The 15,846-nt window shown below is 32.2% G+C and overlaps 1 protein-coding gene across 4 annotated transcripts in view; it reads left to right on the top strand.

The window, feature by feature from the left end:
• The window catches only part of osp (myosin phosphatase Rho interacting protein outspread), a 719,850-nt gene that overhangs the window by 668,691 nt on the left and 35,313 nt on the right, over positions 1 to 15,846 (top strand). The gene's annotated exons all lie outside the window — the stretch shown is intronic.

The following is a 15,846-nucleotide window of genomic DNA, read 5'->3' as shown; positions in this document are numbered from 1 at the left end:
AAGTTCGACGAAAAAAAAATATTCAAATCTTTACATTATGTAATTCAGATGCCATTTAATTGTTAGAATTCCAGTTACCACAGTATATAATATAATTAACATTAAATTATACATATTTAGTTTTTAGCTATTTTGGTTGTAACAGGACCATCTTAGAAATTGTGTTAGAATTGAACAATCTTTCGATTTTTAAACTTCGCTATAACGAATCTTAAAATTTGAAGTAGATACATATATTATATAAGTTGTAAGTATAAGCTTATAAAATTATATATCATTTTTTCATATAGAATTTTTAATTTAGGCATTTCGTGTGTTGTATTCCTTATGTCGCTGATGATGGGATAATTTAAAATTAATATCACAACCAGAAAGACATAGCCTGCGATTAGTCAAACCAAAAAAAAGTGTGTGCGTGGCGACCACACACGACATAAGTGAAACTTTTTTTTATGCTCTCCTGTCTTAGACACGATATATCACATATATATAATAATATATATAATAACCGTTGTACATCATCATATGTTAATACCAGTGGCGAGGAGTAGAGGTAGGCTGTTAAGATTCGACACAAATAGTGCACACTAAACTTTGTCAGTCATATTTATTTGTTTTCATTGAACTAATAATACAATTTGCAGATTGTGCTGGTTAGTTTTTAAAATTCAATCAAACCCTGCCTAAACGAAACCATAATATTTAAGGTATGATATGGGCGATTCGATAAAAATAGTACACACTTTTTTAATCACACTCATTAATTGTTTTCGTTCAATTAAGAATACATCTTACAGATCATGTTTGTCAGTTAAGTTATTTAACATTCATTAAACCCAGTCTAAGATAAACCATAATAGATAAAAAAATATTCTCTATGTTCGGTTATCAGGAATACAGCGGAAAACACATTTTGAAAATAGCCGATAAACTGGATTATTTGATAGGTTACCCTAACCAAACCTAACCTAACCCAACCTAACCTAACCTAAACTAACCCAAACTAACAAATAATCCAGTATATCGGGTATTTTCAAAATGTGTTTTCCGCTGTATTCCTGATAACCGAACAGTACCAAATATTCTTCTATCTATAAAATATCTAAAATGATATACTTTAATGGCATCATTTTGAATATTTTATATATAGACAAATATTTTTTGACTATTAATTATCTACTATGCCTTGGATTAGTCAAGGTATACTTGAATTTTAAAAACTAACTAACACTATCTAGACACAAATACGTGTGACTGACAAAAGTTTAGTGTGCATTATTTATGTCGGATCCTAACAGCCTACCTCTACCTTCCGCCACTGGTTAATATAAACACTAGCCAATATTAAAAAAAACGGTTAATTATTGGCAAGGTTAAAAGTTCCTACGCGAAGATTATTAGATTGTTATTTTAAGGCAGGTATTCTTCACAAGTCGCTTGTAATCTGTTGCAATAGTTCAGGGGTCGGCAAACCGCGGCTCGCGAGCCACATGCGGCTCTTTGGGTATTGGCGTGCGGCTCTTTGCCAACTTTCCAATTTACATTTTTTACAAAAAAGGTATAATTGTTATCGTTTTAAGTCCGCCCATTGCAAAAGTCGACAAATTAAATTTTTCTCCATTTCATATTGACACGAGCACTTTTAAAATAGATTTATTTTTTGTGGATTTAACAAGCAAAGAGTTATGTAGCTCCGAATTTGTAGGTCTTGCCACCAAAATTGAGGATTTGGAGAGAGAAAAATGAAATTTAATTTCACAACTCAGCGGAGCGCTCTAAAAGATCTATATAATGAGGTAGATACTACGATTTTTAATACATGCTATAGCTTTCCGAACTCGCATTCGAGTCTACATAATATGTATGTGAACAATCATTTTCAAACATGAATAATATAAATAGCATTTGGAGAAGCCAAATAACCGATGAGAATTTGGAGTCGCGCCTTAAGTTGAAAACTACAAGTTACATACCAAACATACAGACAGTCTCCAAAGAAATGCAAGGAAGGTCATTGTTCACATTAGTTTTAAGGAATGTGTGAAAATTGCATGTAACTCATTTTCTGTAAAAAAATATATTTATAATTTCAACAATAAAAAAACTTATATTTGCGTTAGTTTTATTCGCAAAATCTTCAATAATGCAAAATAAACAATAACATTCACGGAAATAAATCATATTTATAAAAATATATGTATGGCTCTCGAAAAAAAATTTAACCGTTATGATACTCATATTTGGCTCTTTTGGTCCAAGAGTTTGCCGATCCCTGCAATAGTTGAACTTGAATAATATTATAATTTTCTTAGTGTTCTGATTCAAACAATGCTCTCTAACCATGATAATAAATTTTAATGCATTATTCATAATATGTACGTATCTTTCATTGTTTCAATGGCCGCTTGTACCTACTTGTCGACTTGTTATAAATATTTTACAAGTAATATCAAATCACTTTTATTCGCTATTGTGCTTTCAGCTCGAGCTTTCACTGTCGTTCATAATGTAAATTTTGATATTTATTTAAATGGGCCGTATAAAGAGAAATGGTGTAGCTTTATAGAACAAAATAACACTCATGACTATTGTAATAATAGTATTTAGCATAAGTAGGTTCTTCTGATATACAGGGTGACTGGCACTCTCGTCAAAGCAATATTAAATTGGAGAAAGTGGAGGTTGATTTAAATAAAACAAAGCGGCAGAACCCAAATAGTAAAATGTGTTTATTCCCTTTTCGTTAAAATAAAACTTTATTTTAATCCGGATAAGCTCGAAGTCGGTTGTAATAACGTGTAGTCTCGTTTAAAACGTATTCGTAGCTGTCCCGTCCCTATGTAAAAGAAATATCACAGCTTTTTAGCCTTTTACTAGTTATTATCTTTTGTGAGGTGGTCTTAGGTACCTAAAATTTACTTCGGAATATTAAATGTCAAAATTTTCTTTCTTTGTAGAACTCGGGCGTAAGATATAATAACGTCACATTTAGTCACATAGCCTTTTACTACCCTTTCTATATTAGGTTAAAAAATAAAAAATGTTTTTTATAATTATCCTTAAATCCTCGATCAACAATATTGTGTTTTCAGATCCTTTTATATTTTTTGTTTACATTATATATGTTACCTACTTTAATATTATATTATTTGTGACGTCACACTTTATCTGACCCCCCCCCCTAGAACGTGACGTCACATATGGACGGCCCCAATACGGATTCTGTATAATAAAATTAAATCATCCGTATCAGTATCCCCAGAAGAGTTCTGTGATATATTTTGAGCTTCAATTTCATATTAAATGAAATAAAATTCCACATACAATTTTTGATTTTTGGTTAATCCGGATTAACTGAGTATTGGTTTTGATGTTAAAGATATGAACATAGTTTACATTGTTTACAACATACACAGATGAACATTTGACTTTTATTAAAATTAATTAAATATAAAAATCTACGTAGCAATTCGTGATGTTTTTTTCACATAATTCTCCAGCTTATATAACTATATCGAATGTGATACAATTATTTTGTTTCTTTGATTAGTGTTTAATATGCGTAGTTATGGTCAACATAACGAATACTTATTCACAAAACTAATATCCAGTTTTACCATCTAAAACTATCATAAAGTCTAAGCATAAGTACTATAAATAATGTTTTAATAGCGTGTTGAATGTTAATAGGTATTCAGATACATTTAATTTCTAGTTTTATAGAGGCGTTATAAATTACATTTCCTTTCTTCTTTACATCGTATTTTATACATTGTATCATAATATATATATTATGTATGGTTAATGAATAACAAAGGAATTAACATTATATTTTGATTTCAAGCCGTCATACATATTTTCTTTTTAAAATGTGGTTAATGAATAACAAAGGAATTAACATTATATTTTGATTTCAAGCCGTCATACATATTTTCTTTTTAAAATGTATTTGTAATAGAGTTATTTACATATTGGTAAAATAACCAGTAGTGTGTATTGCATGTTATTATGGGTAGATACCTATTCGTTTTATTTGGCAATTCCGATTATCTTCGATTAGTATCTTACTATTCGATTATCGTTTACTCAATACAATCCAAAATGTTTGAGAAGACGTTTTATCTTACAATTAAGTCGGCTGTGGAATCAAAAACAAATTCCAACAATTGAGTGTATTTATTGTTTCTTCTTTTTAACATGTCCGATCGTAATAAAATCACATGGGCCTCCGCAGAGTGGAGGTTTGTGTTAACAGATTTTGTTTTTACGAGAAATGCATGTTGGCCACTTGCTCAATCTATTAGATCCATCGAAATACAATATGTGTATTTGCCGACGCTTAAGCCCCACGGCCATCGTGGGTGTCAAACTCGACAAAATCAGACGTATCTACTTATAGTATAATCAAAACAATTGTCGGTACTGCACGGTTCTCATTTTCATATTAATTAGATACCTACGTGTCTTCATTCGTATTTCTGACGTAAAATTACGTCTTTGTTTTTGGCAAGGTAGATCGCCAAATGATAAGTAATGACGTTAAAAAAAGTGTTACATTAGAGGCTCATAAAACCGGTGTAGGAAAATAGGCCTTGACCACTGCGTTCCGGCAGCCATTTTAAGCGCAGATCTCAACTGATCCGGACTTTTACGTTGTACTTGACAAAACATGTTTCATTCGTTAATTTCGCCCATAGGTATATGCCCTCGGCGATAAACGTAGTTCTACCACGCTGAAAGTTTTTCATATCTTTCATTTCGGTCTAAAATCCGGAGTGGATGTGGACCTTTACCGCCCCATGGATATGTTTGTTGGCACAATAGAATTAGATCAAAATTAGATCCATCCTCTGGATTCAAACCTCATAACAGATAATAAATATAATTCCAATAGGCATATATCAAATACAGTAAAGTTTGGCGCAGGGTTTTGAATGTGCGAGTGTCCTACGAAAATGAACCATGCATTATAGACGTGCAATATGTGTGTAATACACCGATATTAAATGATCGTCAATGCATAAACCGAGAGCAGTTGTCAGTATTCGACGTATGACGTATTCTTGACACGTGTTTAAATTTATCCCGTATTCTTCCTTACTCGAGATCGGTTGCCTGCTTCTCCTTACCCGTTAGATATTTCAGTTTCCATTATTTCTGAGTTCCCTGATTCAAACAGAGAATAAAACGACAATATATGCCAGATAACATTTGAACCTGTAACCTACGATTTCAGACGCGGACATTTTGCCATACTAACTACCTGCATATTGCACTATACCTTACAACAATAATTAATATAGTAATTTAGCAAAATATTATTCATATAATTATAACCTATATATATTTATTTATCAGTTAGTACACCCACGATGGCCGCGTGGCTTAAGCTCCGGTCTGTGGTGTCGAGGGTCCCAGGTTCGAATCCTGGGTCTGGCAAGAACACATATTGTTTTTCTACTTGTGTATGAGTCAGTATGGACCTAATAGGTTGAGCAAGTGGCTGAAATTCATTTCTCGTAAAAATAAAATCTGTTAATACAAACCTCCACTCTGTGGAGGCCGATATGATTCTATTAGGATCGGACATGGAATAATAAATACAAATAAATATATTTATTATAGTCGTGAATATAATATAATTCTAATATTAGAGATTGAATACAATGTCATCTCGTCACAATGGTAATAAACGTCAAATATCGAGTTGAAAAGATTCGTCTTCTGAAAGCGGATTTTCACATCTCATATTAGCTTTCTTTTTTCTCAAGTACAATGTTATTGGGCATTTTCGCCAAAGTTTGTACATGTTTGAAATTTGGGTAATATTATTTTTTCACTCAAATTAACCATTTTTATATAGCTAGCAGATTCCTTGTTCTATTGCTGAATTGGTGATAGCAATTTTTCAGCAAAATATTGATTAATACAATATTTATATCATTTTTATTATGAAATTGGGCATAATAAGTTTCCGTTCCGTGACTACGAAACTTAGCTTTTAAAACATGAATGAAACACTTTTTATCACTTAAAAGAGCTCTATTAGATTAAAAAAACCATACACTTCAAAATAAAACTACAAATAGTCAAAAAATATTATTGAATTTTAGTTCTTGGGCACATTTCGTTCCCCTCCGTTACCCTATGTCTATAATGGCAGAGCATTTTTCCTTTAGTATTTGAAAAAACCAATCAATGTTCGTTCTGCTATTTTTTTAAAGACAATAATCACTTTTACTAAATTTTATTGGAAAAATAAATAAGTTTCGTTATTTAATAATCAAATGAAAAATAGTTAACGTTCAACTTTTTTGGGGACATTTTCGGAATGGAACGAAATGGTAACGGAGTGTAATTTGTAAAGCTTAAGTTACATGTTACCATAAAAACAAATTTTTGTTTTATGAAATTTATTTGAATTTTTTGATAGACAGATAAATATTCAACGTGCGTCAAAATAACAAAACAAATCAAACTTAATCACTAAAATAGACATATTTTATAATAAATTTCACAATACTTGTAAAATAAGGTAGGTAATAATTTTGACACACTATACATTACCATAACTTTATTTGGCATTTATATTATTTGTAACTCAGATAAAAAATATTTTTAAGCAAATTAACAATATATGAAAAAAAAAATCAGCAAGGGATTCAGACGCGAGTTCCTAGCGCGGCACGGAGTATATAACTTTTACGAAAATAATTATAGTCAAACTCGGTTATTACGATCTCTGACATAGCGAGATCTCGGATGTAATAACGAAACATTTGTTGACAATTGGTTTATGATTTTCGCCATACATTTAATTCTTTCACTGTTATAACGAGCAACTTATCGGATATACCGAGCTAAAATACTGTTAATGTGTCGACCGTTTTAAAACATTTCGACCCTAAGCAATAAAATCCGATTGGACAGGATGCCGCCGGGGTCGGATTACGTTTATGACACTAGTAAAGTGTCTAAGTACCTACCTTATTGGTGTTTCACCGACAATAATAAAAAAGTATCCACGCATATGGTTGAAAAATCCAAGGTTTGTGAAGTCCGTAGGTACCTACCAGCGTTAATTACAATAAACAACTTCTTTTGTAGTTTATGAATGCCATGCTCGTTTCGGGGATTTTTACGATGGTTTCCAAATTTTTTATTTTCGGCTTTTTGTGTAATGTGACATGCTCATTTAAAAATACCTATTCTCTGATATAACGAGTAACGCTTATAACAAGCAAATTCAGTCGGTCCCATCTTCCTCGTAATAACCAAGTTCGACTTTATGTTGTCTTGAAATTTAATTGTATTCATCAACATAAAATGTAGCTATACAGGTTGATTGTAATCAAGACGTACTTTTCTGACATTTCGTGAATACCTACAGTTCTAGGTATTAAATCTAATCGAGTACACATTTCTGTTAAACGTGACAAAAAAATACTTTTTCATACATTTTTATAAATTTCTATGCCTAAAATGTATGGAGAAGTTTTAAAATTTTGGTGGCGTATAACAGAAAGAGTATGACAGAGCCAGTGCCTGTCTCGCAATTATTTCAGTCTGGTGTTTTTTCTTTTCCTTCTGTTGTTTTTTTTTATCTCCATACTTTTATGTGCGCTATTTTTGCGTATTCAGACATATCACATACTTTTTTAATCTTTATTATATTATTATATTATAGTCAGGTTATTTTTTATATTTTTTAATGAAAATATTTTTGTTTTTCATACGAACAGACAAAATAATTTTTTTTATAATCTATGAAGAACTAAACACACACTGTAAACCCAACTTTATGCATGCCATTTCGTTACTTTTACATTCCACATATACGTTACCACCAATATAGTTTCGGAGTGGAAGTAACGGATTCTGTTTCAGAAGTGTTTGAAGCCAAAATTTAGCTTAGTTTTATTGTTAAACCTGCGATATGTTTTATTATATCTGTAGTATGAAAGATAAGCTCCATATGTGTAGTATGTGAAATAGAAATATGTGTTTTCTTACCTTATAAATCGTGGTAACAGTAGTGGAACTTCTTAAATGACCAACCCAGAAAGCAACCTGTTCCGATAGCGATACCGACACACACCAACAATTTAAAGTGTACATGGCGATCAGTGTTATACAAAAATGTTGCTACATTAAAAAAAAACATATTTATAGTGAAAATTTTTCGCCTTCATGCTAAAATCGTGGTAACGGAATGTGGAGTTCCACTTTTTCAAATATCCTGGGACACACTTTAAACGTGATTTTTTTTCAATATTGGTACAAATTTACGAAAAAACTATATATTTTCCAAAAATATATAATGTAAGCTGTTGAAAACACTACGAATTTAATTTTACACACTCAAAATTAATGACGAAATCAGACTTTGTTTATTTGAATTTATGGGTGGGACATGGTAAAAACGCACTACCTTTCGATCTAAATAATCAATTAAAAATATATACAGGTCAGATAGTTGTATTTAACTGATTGAATAGAGTAAATTAATAAATTTGCATGTTAAAAGTACATAACTTTCCAACATTTTATAATATAATAACTATGAAAAAATCAATCAAAGTCATGGGACATGCCAAAAACGCAATGTACAAACTTTGGCGAAAATGCCCTATTGCATTATGACCGCAAACATTAAACACTTCTTTAATAATGTACTTTATTTCAATTTCTCTTTACTTCATAACCTAAATAGAAAATTTAAATTATTGAAATTACTATAGAAATTCACTTTTATTGTGGTTTTCATTGTGATTTTAATATATAATGATTCATAATCTACATACATATGTCAGCAATTTTAATCTATCGTCATACGAGTAATTGATATGAATAAAAGAACGGCAGACCTACGTATAATTATATTAATTATCTTTACAAAGCGATGCATTACTTCCTTAATTACTTTGAAAACAATGAGTTTATAAAATGCATGTACAATTTAATATGGAATGTGTTATTGTTACCAGTAATTATTTGTCATCTGTGTTTTGTATAATATTGTATTGTTTACTATTATAGATAATCACCATTGACTTTCCAAATAAAGGAAACACGGACTTTTCGTGAAAATAATTTTTAAATCCATAGAAGTTATTGTGTTTCGCGTTGCTCTTTTAAAGTTATTTCTAATTTTATTCTCCATCTATGTAAGTATTGATCAACTCTACCTATTTGATTATAAAATTTTACGATTATTTAATTTGAACACTGTCTGGAAATTTTAAAAGAAAAATACCCCCTTGCGTTTAATGACGAAACATTTGAATTAATATTCATTTATTTAAATTCATAGTGTAAAATGTTGACATCATGATGTAAAAACGCGCAAAGAAGAAATACCTAACACAAAAAAATACAGAATTACTGCATAGTGTCGCAAATTTGCAACATTTCAAATTATTTCGATATAGCCAATGCCATCTGTGTAAATTATCAAATAATATCCTTTTTCGATGCCTAGAAAACTGTTTTACCATAAACATCCTACTTTACCGATTTTGTTTGGACATTTCAAGAAATAAAGCATTTCTGCATTATAGTCTCTGCATTTCTGCTTTGACAGTTGAGGAATTCGTATGTACGCGAAAATCCGCATTTGTAAATAAATAAAAACAGAAGATTGAAATTGGTTGAATAAAAATATCTACACATCAATTAATAAGGTGTGTACATTAGTTTTTTTTATAATTGTTATCATTTGGTTTTGTATTTTGTCATACTGAAATGTAAGATTTCCTAATGTCGTAAATTGCGACACCACGCAGTAACATACAAAATCTAACGGAATTTTTTATTATTTTTCCTTCATTAACAAGGCATTTTGACACCAAGAAAAAATAAAAATTTTCAAACAAAATAATCATGCAGTGAAGGGTTAAAAAAACCAGTGTGACAAAAAGTGACACTATTTAGATCCGTTTCTAGTGCTAGGTGTGGTTATCTAGTTGTCAAATGTGATACACACCTGAAGTGAACTAATCCTTCGGCAAGTTCATAATATGCTTGGCCCAAGCGAGTCATTATAATATCTTGTTTATCTATTTCCGTGTACCGTTTGAAGCAGAGCGTTGGAGTGGACCATTTTTTGAGTTGCTCCGCTCCAGCTCCGCTCCGGGACTTAATACTTTCTCTGGCTTCGCTCCGGGTAAAATGTTTTAATAAGTATTATATTATGTACCAAATGTTAAAAAAATAAAAAATAAGTAGGTAGTTTTAAAATAATCGTCATTCTCATTATCAATTCTATTAAACAAAATTCCGTCAGCAAATCGTTTCTAATTATTTGCCTCTTGTCAAAAGGTGAGGTTGTTTATCCCTCGGCAGTGCTGCAATAATTCCATTGTTGAAAAAGTGTCAAAATATACTATTTTCATTGGATTTTAGAACGAAAATTTAATAATAAAAAAAAACATCCGGAGCAGTGGAGCACTACAAATGTTCGGTGCTCCGGATAAAAATCCCATTGCTCCAGTGCTCCGTGCTCCTGCTCCGAGCTCCGCTCCTACGCTCTGGTTTGAAGTATTGTCTTTTATTATTGATCAATCTCTGTGAACTCTGAATAAACATTAAAACCGGAGGTGTTTCTATTTTATAATAAACAATCTTATAAATTCAATTTCCGTCAAATATGTACATTCATTCGATGATATTAATAATTTTGTGTCTTCTTTACTGACAACTAGTGCCGCCACTGCAAGTACCATCCCTGTAAATTACCCGCACAATTAAATATCTCTCCAATTTGCATGTGATATAAATAATTACAAAGTGAGCCGCTATTTTGTTAGATGAGAGATCGTAGGAATTTGTTATGGTCGTCGCTCGGCGTCGTGGATAATGGCCCTGCGCAAAGGCTAAACAATTAATTGAACTTGTTATCGACATCTTTGAGAAAATCTAGAGAAACCGAGACTGCAATCTCACGCATGCCCTATCTATACAATCATTTTTAATACAATATAATATAAACCAGGCTTATGTACAGGTTGCGATTTATAAGTGTCATTATTATTTACTACGGCGTAAACTAGTAGGATACATTAATATAATAAGGTGTATAATTTTCAATACAGAATGATACACTAATAAATCTTGAGTAATATTCAGTCTTTAATAGTGAAATAATATAATTTTAGTGAATGCATGTAGAAGTAGGCACGTATGAACTAAATTTGGAGAGGTCCCGACGACGTCTAGGAATCATAATCGATATTCTTAAGGGGGGACGTGCGCCGCGTAAGTCAAAATGGAGCTTTTATGCTATTTGCAAAGCATGATCCTGGACATTCCTTAAACGTTGTAGATAATCTATTTATATAATTTTGAAGCCTTATTATCCTATATATTTATTTTAAACATTTGATGACTGCATAAAGTATTTTTATTACATAAAATAGTATTCTTTTATACCTCTCGCTCAGTCGTATTTCGGTATAACCATGTGCACCGTTTAAAAAAAAAATCGGTTAGGTACATGTTCAAACACGCGCGTTAACATGATCCTACTCCCTACTTCATTTATCGTTTGTAAATTAGCTTAATTGGTTTTTCATTTAAATTACGATTTATGTGAGTTCATGTATCATTCGGTTAACTTAGTCTAATAGCTGTGTTTCTGAAATTGTTCCAAATTAGATATTTGCAATGGAGAATGTTAAATTCTCTAAATCTTGTATATCTGTTTCTGAATATAGGGAATTCCTACTAATAATTCGCTCAAACCATCGGGTCATTGCTCTGAATCGAATACATAGCGACTGCTTAATTAACTGAAAACCAACTAACTCCACTTTTGACCAAAAAATGAGATTTTGATTGCGTTTTGTCATAAATCATGTTTTCTATACTCACCCAAAATTTCAAACTCCTAAAACTATAAATAAATACGTTATCGTTTTTCACACAAAACAGCCAACTACAGGTGCCGAATTTCCATTATCGTAAATGGAACAACTCCGCTCTTTGTATACATTTTCTTTATATATAAAAGGGAAGCTAAAATAGAGAATTAATTCATAATGCAGCTTATTTGTGAAATTTTTTTTTTTTTTGAATTATTGTTAAATTCCGCTCGATAGTTAAATTATTATGTTTTTTCTCCTTCCTGAACAATTTTCCCAAATGGAGTTAGCAGGTTTGCAGATTAAGTTGTCGATATTGTAAAAATAACATACGAAATAATTGATACTCCCGATTTCTAAGGTATGCAGATTAGTATGTAGGAAGCGAAGCATTCTTCAGTAAAAAGTCAAATAGTGATCCAAGGCATGCTAGATTTTGAGGATTGATGCAACATGGTTCAGGACAAGGAGACGTAATACGCCTTAGATGTAAACCTTCGTTAAATAACGTCACCGAAGAAGAAGAAGAAGATAATCTACTTTTCACATTTTATCGCAGTATGCTTCAAATATTACACTCTTGCATTAAATATAATATTTTGAGAAAATCAATTTCAACATAAGTAATAATTTTGTTTGAAGAGAATTACGTAAGTATGTCAAACGTCTTGTCTCAGCAAGAATGCATGATGTGAAAAAAAACACTGCATTTCAACTTGGAGTAGATCGCCATTCAACATCAGTCCGCATTCTCCCATAATGATTGCAATGATTTCCATCTTTCGTAATTGTACCCAGAGCAAATATTATACACATAAATAAGCCGGTGATAGCCAACCTTTTTCTAAATGAGTGCGGTTAATTTAAAGTATTTAAATATCTACTGACGCAATTACATGTATATGTAAAAAGTATTTATATGTTGAAAACAATCAAAATTAACCACGCGATTTCTTATGAGTGCTTTGCAACCAAGTCGTAGCTATCCTAAATAGACTCGTAAAGGAAGCCAGAATATAGTATAAGCTATGTCCATACTTATGCGTTTTACATATCGTATATAAAAACTAGTAAAAGTTTATTCTAGTCATTCGTAAAGTTATTAATTTAATTGGCATTTATTTGATAAAACTCCATTATATTGATTTGAAAACGTAGTTTTGTTTGTTAATTCAAAATAATTGAGTTATTTATGTTGAAAGAAGTTTAGTTATTTTTTAGTGTCAGAGCTATGCACCTGTCTTCCGTAAAATAATTTTGTGTCGTTCTGATGATGGTTGCATAGTTAGAAACAGCTGTCAACATAAATAACTTAATTATTGTAGAATTAATAAAAAAAACTGTGTTTCAAAACCATTCGTCATGTAAAAATATCGTTCTTAATGCCGGTATTAATTTTCATCGCCCGCTAACATTATAGATGCACAATTGTAGATAGACGGGGAGGGGGCATGCGTCTAATGTATTCAATCAAAGACACGCACTAGACGTGAAATGGGAGATGAAAGCGCACGAGTATAGATATCATGGCTCCCACATCTTGAAGCGGACCCCCCTGCCCATCGCTAGAGTTAAAGGCAATGGGACGCTCTACGGAATCGTTTTCTAAATGTTTCAGGTAAAATTAAGGGTATTCGGTCTATTTTTAGCGACTTTTTTATTGTTGAATAAATCCACTTGAATTATAGAGTTGTCGAATATCGACACACAATACTCTGAAATTGCATCACACAACTAGATATTTTAACGTTAATGTTAACTTTAAACAGCGCCGCAGGCAATTTTCTTCCCATTAGAGAATATTTGTGATGTGTATTTTATCTCACTTATCAGGTCGACCCGCCACGCCGGGCCTTCCCATAGCTCGGGCCCCCAGGGTAAAGCCTTGGCAGCTCACCCCCTTGTGGGGGGCCATGATAGACATACGAATAAACAGCTATCTCCACGCAGTTTGATCACCGCACAATACCCGGATTTATTGATTTGCACCTGGAACGTTTAAATTATATACTCAAACTGAAGACTATGTCACAGTATCCCATCACTATTTTAATTCAATTTCGTGTGGCAGTTTTAATTCGTGTGCCGTAGCTTTGCCTTTTCTGATATAATATATGCTTCGCCATGTGACCCACTTTGTATCTTAGGTATATGAGCGAGAGAGTAATACCTTATCCGAAGTAGATCTCCCCCATAGACGCGAGGCAAGCATACCATCGCCCTTGGATCAGTGCAGAAGATACCGACGATTGATCGGTATTCACGTATTTAATGGATTGGCACGATCGAATTAGCCAGGTTGTTCCCAGTCATACGGCCCCAGTGGCTCTTAAAATCAATTCGCTGTTGCAGTTTTTCATTTTTGTTTTTGATGCTGTCTTCTTTCGTCGATTTGCATATTTTGTTGTACATCCCCATCTCCTGTGCCAGTCGTATCTGATCTCCAACGCCTTGGACATTGAGCGACTTATCGAGGTGCGTAGCCAAGATAATCTCTTCCTACCTTATCCTGCATTATGAGTTAATTATTATACTTGTTAAATATGACTTATAGCTGTAAGTTGTCTATTCGGTTTGCCTTAATAAACCCTCCTCATTGGTAATGTGATTAACCAATTGATACCTTCGTGTTAAGCCACTTCTGAAAAACCTTCAGTTTTTTATTGACCCTTACTTTAACGTCCAGGCTTTGACTCCGTAGATCAGTACGAGTAAAGTATCATTGGAGAGGAAAAATCTGATTACATTTTTGTGGATATCCTTTTACCCTTAACGTTTTCCAACGAAAACCGGTACCGCACCAAAATACAACATCGGTTTTTTCGGTTCGGTACATGTTCAAATACGCGTGTTAACATGATCTTACTCCCCACTTCAGTTGTCGTCCAGTTGCCGTAGGCGCAACACGTCTTTCGTCTTGAGTCTTGGAAACATTTTAAAATTAATCACTCGGAAATCATCCGAAAACCGGAACCGACCCGATATAATATATCATTTTACTTGAAAATAAATAACGGTTCGAAGCCCTGCTGACGATGACATGGAACTATGCATACTGTATTACGATACAAATCGTCACATCATTATGAATTCAACGGCTATTTAATGTGGTATTTAGATTTTTACCACATCTCTGCCATGCCAAAAGAAACCCGTAATTTTGGGATAACTTTTATATGCAGATAAATTATATAGCCACTAAAGGCTTGTTGGGACAATATTCCGAATTTACGAGTAGGTACTATTAAGGGGGGACATGCTCAGCGTAGGTCAAAATGGAGCTTTTATTGCATTTTCAAAGCATGCTCCTCGACATTCCTTAAACGTTGTAGGTAATCTATTTATATAATTTTGAAGCCTTATTGTCCTTATTATTATCGTAAATATTTCACTATAATAATGTCGACATAAATTATACTAATGGTTTTATAAATGCGTTTAAAAATAGATGTAAAAAATCTTAACACCACTGCACATGCATGTACTGAAATAAGACTATATTCTAAAACATTAGATCGAGAGGTTTAAAAGAATACTATTTTATGTAATAATTATTCAGTCATCAAATATTTAAAATAAATATAAAGGATAATAAGGCTTCAAAATTATATAAATAGATTATCTACAACGTTTAAGGAATGTCCAGGAGCATGCTTTGAAAATGCAATAAAAGCTCCATTTTGACCTACGCTGAGCATGTCCGCCCTTAACCAAAATTGCTTTCTCGTTTAGTCAAAAAAATTTTTTTTTAATAAATTATATATTTACACTCATCTCGGGAGCTAGAGACAGCGAAATAGTCTCAGTGATTTTCACATAATTGTAATACGGAATTATATCTGGCCCATAATGTTAAAAGTGCCTCTATCAGATTTTGACCATTTCTACGTTAGCATCAGAAAAATACTTTTAAATGTTAGAAATGTTTATGTTGAGTGTTTCAGATGTTGAGATTTATTAGTATAAGAAGTGCTTATGTTTACGT

This window comes from Rhyacophila brunnea, unplaced genomic scaffold (assembly GCF_057557595.1).
Source record: "Rhyacophila brunnea isolate RB1 unplaced genomic scaffold, BYU_Rbru_1.0 scaffold_7, whole genome shotgun sequence".
NCBI lineage: Eukaryota > Metazoa > Arthropoda > Insecta > Trichoptera > Rhyacophilidae > Rhyacophila > Rhyacophila brunnea.
This window is presented reverse-complemented; position numbering and strand designations above follow the sequence as displayed.